Here is a 6,000-nt window from a genome sequence, read left to right as displayed (position 1 = left end):
CAATCACATTACTGCAGAATAAAAACGTAGTTAAGCTCATATCTATTATCATTCAAGTAACGACTTAACGATTTAAGTTTAGCGTTATCTAATTTCTACCATGAAATATAGTCTATAACATGTCATATACATTTCAGCTGATTCTGACTTATGAGTATGCTGTCGTATTTATTCTGTCATACACACAGATCGTAATCACATCATTTTTTGAGGACAGTGAAAATAAGACTTCAACGCACACTTTGTGAGAGCTTCATGCACCAAGTACTTGCATTCGTTTCATTTTTTAACCCGTTTTACCTGAAATCAACTACCTTCGCCGTTCAGATCAATGATAATTTTCCTGATCATGCTGCTGTAACGGTGAGGGGGGCGGGGGAGGGACTTGAGTTGCTGGGTGTGGATTGGGAGAGTCTTGCTATCAAAACTGGTGTGACGTTATTCTTAAACTCTTGGTGAAAACTACTTCAAGCAGATAGTTAGGGAAGCAACTCGTGAAGGTAACGTTTTAGACCTCCTAGCTACAAAAATGCTTGAACTTATCGAATCAGTTAACATAGAGGAATGAATCAGTGACCATCAGGTTGTCGTGACAACTATGACTACTGGTTTTACAAGGAATGTTAATAAAAGTAGGAACATATTTTTGCTTAGCAGGAGTAACAGGATACAAGTTACGGAACATCTGAGCAGTCAGCATCAAAAGTTGAGTGATGAGAAAGAAGATGTAAAAAACAAATAGAAAAAAATCTAGAAGTATCGTTAATATCCCTTACACAAGTATGTTTCGAACAAGATCTGAAGCGATAGGAAAGACCCAACGTGGTTTAATAGCCGTGTTAGAAACCTGCCACGTAGACAGAGAGAGCATCGTCACAGGTTGAAGAGAAGTCAAAACCTAGCTGACAAAATCTAAATGAAGTGAAAACGGGCATAGGGAGAGCAATAAGAGAAGCGTTTAATGAGTTTGAAAGTAAAATTTTGGCACCCGATCTCAGTAAAAGTATTTTCGCCTTACGTATACTCAATAAGCGGTTAGAAATCCTCTGTTCATTCACTCACTGACCATACAGGCACCTAAACGAAAGGTAACAACAGAATGCCGAAATACTGAATTCGGTATTCCGAAATTGTTTCGCCGTGGAAGATGGTACGAACGCGGAAATGGCAGATATTGACAGAGGCAATCGCGAAATAGAAAAGCAGTTACAGTTGCTTAGTAGTGGGAAGGCATCAGAACCAAATGAGATAAGTATACGATTCTGCAAAAGTTATGCCAGGGTTCTTGCTCCCCTTCTAGCAGTAGTTTATCGTAGATATCTGGAGCAACCAATTGTACCTAGCGACTGGAAAAAAAAAGCGCACGTCATCATCGTTTTCAAAAAGAGTCGTAGGACAGATTTACTTAATTATAGGCCTATATCGTTGACGTCTGTCTGTTGTAGAATTATGCAACGTGTTTTATGCTCAAGAATTATGACATTTTTGCAGAACGAACATCTCCTTCAGAAATATCGACATGCATTCCGCGCACACAAAAACTGGTTAAAATGACTCTGAGCATTATGGGACTTCTGTGGTCATCAGTCCCCTAGAACTTAGAACTACTTAAACCTAACTAACCTAAGGGCATCACACTCATCCATGCCCGAGGCAGGATTGAACCTGCGACCGTAGCGGTCACGTGGTTCCAGACTGAAGCGCCTAGAACCGCACGGCCGCAACGGCCGGCGATTCTGCACGCAGACATCTTGCGAAACTCATCTCGCTCTCGCCCAAGTCGACGTGAATTCTTGGCTTCAGGAAGACATCTGACACGGTATCACCCGTATCACCGGTTAGTGATCTATCCGAGCTTATCGAGTATCGGACCGGATTTGCAACTGGGTTTAAAACATCCTTGAGGATAGAACGCAACACGTCGCCCTTAACGGAACAAAACCGACAAATGTAAAGGTAATTTCAAAAGTACCCCAAGGAAGTGTGACATAGCCGTTACTGTTTACAGTGCACATAAATGATCTAGTAGAAAGCTTCGGAACCTCCAATGACTGTTCGCAGATGAGGTGATTGTCTATAAGAAAGCAGCGACGCCAGAAGACAGTACTGATTTGCAGAATGACCTGCAGAGAATTGGTGTACGGTGCAGGCTCTGGTAGTTGACCACGGACGTGGCTTAATTTAACATATTGCGCATGCATAAGAAAAGAAATCCACTACTGCCCAACTGTACTGTTGATGAGAAACCGCTGAAACAATATCTCTCGTGAAATATCCAGGAATATCTATCCAGAACTAAAATCAGCTCGCAGTCGTCATGATACATGTGACACACACATGCAGTACATTTATAATATGTAATGAGTATCAGTCCATAGAATTAAAAGAAATCGATATTAATCTCTAGTCCATTCCACCGCTGTGGCATTGGCATTCATAAAATCATCGCACGATCTCTTATAGCATCGCAGGACGTAGCCCTCTGTAGTATGTCTGATGGACTGTTTCAGTGCACCGCAGTCACAACTAGGAGACTCGACAACTCCCCATTTACAGAGAGAATCAGAGAGCCGATCATTAGAGTGCCGATTCCTTTAATTTTGTCCCCAAGTTCGACATCCGCAATGTCACATACTTCTCAAACCATTCTCTTTCTTGGTAATTTTCGATGTATCGACAGATCTTGTTAGAGAGGTCTCTTACTCTGGTGTTACTAGTAGCTAGCAGTTCAGCTCACATATCTAGGGATAAAGGGAGAGTTCCTTCTAGCACACAGTAATTATGCTACTAAATAATGATGTAGGAAAATAAATGGCACATGTTTTTATAGTGGAAAAATTATTGTGAAAAACCACAATGCTTGGTTATGGTAACACTCTTGAAATAATATTAAAATATTGAAATATTACGTTCTGTATTCATCCCATTTCGTGTGCACATTTGGACTCTTCTTGTATCTACGTAACAGACTAAACGAAAGTAACAAATAAATAAATGAGAACACCTCACCAAGGAGACGCTACGAGAAAAACTCAAGTGTACGAGTTGTTTGATCGATTTAAAAATAGCGACATGTCGACTGATGACAAACCTCGTTCCTGACGTCCGTCAGCTGCGCGGATCGACGAAAATATCGAAAAAATTCGGGAGCTTGTGCTCACAGACCGTCGACAGGTAACTCACAGACTATCTGAGATTAGTGGGTTATGTTGGAGCTCGGTTCAGGGAATTTCAATGGAAGATTTGGGAATGAAAAGGGTTGCTGCCACGTTAGTTCCTCGGGTTCTGACTGACAGTCAAAAGGAACGTCGAGTCGAACCGTGTCGTACTTTGAAACAACAGCTTGAAACTGATCGACATTTTCTGCCAAAGGTCATTACTGGCGATGAGTCGCGTTTATGTGGTTAAGACCCAGAAACAAAGAAACAGTCAAACCAATGGCAGATGTCATCGTCACCACGTCCAAGAAAATTAGTCGAGTCAAATGGAACATCAAAACAATGCTGATTTGCTATTTTGATGCCAAGGGCATAGTTCATGCAGAGTTTCTTCCCCCAATCAAAACTTTCATTTGAAAATTTTAAGAAGATTGTGCAAAAGTGTTCGTCGAAAAAGACCCGATTTGGAGCAGTAATGAGACTGGTTCTTCCACCACAAGGCACTTGCGCACGCATCCATTGTTGTTAGACTGTTTTTGGCTAAAATTGGCGTGGTTCCGCTGCCCCATGAGGCTTCTTCGCATGACCTTGCTCCGTGTGACATTTTATTATCTGTCCGCATAAAATGGGGCTTGAAACGACACCGATTTTAAGAAGTCAAGAGAAAAATGAGGAAGGAGCTGTCAGCCATTTGTAAAGATAGCTACCAAAAATGTTTCGAACAGTGGAAGCAGCTGTGAGTCAATGCATTAGTTGTAATTGAATTTTGAAGGGGATAAGGTATTTTTTTCCTTTATTGAATTTCGATTCCCCCCGAAGGGGGCGGGCTGGCAGCAGCTTGGTATGCCGCACTTCAGCCTACAGAATTTGTTTTAAAAAGATGAAGAGAGTAAATAATATAAAGAGGCGATAAAATCGGAGAATTAAATAGTAACATGGCGAAAAAATCGTGGAACTTAAAACATAAAACAAAGGGATGATGATGCTAATAAAATACATACGAAGCAGACATACGAAGCAGACAGGTAAAACAATAGACAGACAATTAAAAAACACGGCGACTGTCTGGTTTCTGTTCGCAAAAGACATAAAATTCACACCCAGCGACAGCATGGTTTCTGTTCGCAACAGATTTTTTTTGTAAACAATTTGAAAATATATGGCTTTTAAAAAATAATTACTTTTGGGTACCTCGTCATACAATAGTGTGACAAAGAAAAATACGAGACTTTGCTTAAACATTGTGGCTTTAGCCGCTGCACGAAATTCATTCATTCATGACGTGTTACTAAACCTGCTGGTACTGCTGCTTTTTTTTGGAAATTTTGTGCTAGGGAGCAGAGGACACTGCTGGTGGGCAGCTGCCGTCTAGTACCGGCCGTTAGCAGAAGGTGTCGCCGCTTGCAGTAACTCCAGGCACGCCTCCAGCGTCCATTACGTCTGTCCATGAATCCAGGATTAGACCGGATGGGCGCTGCAGCTGCTGGGGTCAGCCGCTGAAGCCCACGCGACGGCCCCGCTGGCATTCCGCGTTAGTACGTGCGAAGAAACGCTCCCTCTCGCAGAAATTAATTGCAACAAATATCTCTCGCCAGTCGACACGCGGATAGCGAAACCGGATCGCGTTCAGAGTAAACAGACTTCGACTGCCAAAATTTTACCAGTAAACTGTCGATGTTTTCGTGACAGAGTTCCCGAATTTACTGTCCTCCAGGAAATTTGTCGCGCTCAGCTTATTCCGGGGACCAACAGCTGGCTGAAACTCGAAGTAGGAGGTTCTGAAATGTTTATTGACTCATGGAACGCATACAGGAAAGACAAATTAGACGTCATGTAGTCTATCCGTGATGTTATTCGATCTATATATTGAACAAGCATTACAGGAAACAAAAGAAAAATACGGAGTAGGCATTAAAATCCATGGAGAAGAAATAAGAACTTTGAGGTTGGCCAATGACATTGTAATTCTGTCAGAGACAGCAGAGGACCTGGGAGAGCTGTTGAACGGAATGGACAGTGTCTTGAAAGGAGGATCTAACATAAACATCAACAAAAGCAAAACGACGATAATGGAATGTAGTTTAATTAAATCGGGTGATGCTGAGGGAATTAGGTTAGGAAATGAGTCGCTTAAAGTGGTAAAAGAGTTTTGCATTTCGGGGAGCAAAATAATTCATGATAATCGAATTAGAGAGGATATCAAATGTAGACTGGCAATAGCAACGAAAGCGTTTCTAAAGAAGAGAAATTTGTTAACATCGAGCATAGATTTAAGCGTCAGGAAGTTGTTTCTGAAATTATTTGTATGGAGTGTAGCCATATATGGAAGTGAAACGTAGACGATAAATAGTTTAGACGAGAAGAGAATAGAAGCTTTCGAAATGTGGTGCTACAGAAGAATGCTGAAGATTAGATGGGTGGTTCACATAACTAATGAGGAGGTATTGAATAGAACTGGGGAGAAAATAAATTTGTGGCACATCATGACTAGAGGAAGGGATCGCTTGGTAGGACATATTCTGAATCATCAAGGGATCACCAATTTAGTATTGGAGGGCAGCGTGGAGGGTCAAAATCGTAGAGGGAGACGAAGAGAGGTTCAGAAGGATGTAGGTTGCAGTAGGTACTGGGAGATGAAGAAGCTTGCACAGGATAGAGTAGCATGGAGAGCTGCATCAAACCAGTCTCTGGACTGAAGACCACAACAACAACAACAGGAGGCGGAGTATTCATTGCAGTTGATAAACATATTATCTGCATCGAAATCGAATGTGGGTGGGGCAGTGAACTTATGTGGACAGGTCTACATGAAAACAGGTTGATTTTTGATCCTGCCAAGGGG

This window comes from Schistocerca gregaria, chromosome 4 (assembly GCF_023897955.1).
Source record: "Schistocerca gregaria isolate iqSchGreg1 chromosome 4, iqSchGreg1.2, whole genome shotgun sequence".
Classification (NCBI taxonomy): Eukaryota; Metazoa; Arthropoda; class Insecta; order Orthoptera; family Acrididae; genus Schistocerca; species Schistocerca gregaria.
This window is presented reverse-complemented; position numbering follows the sequence as displayed.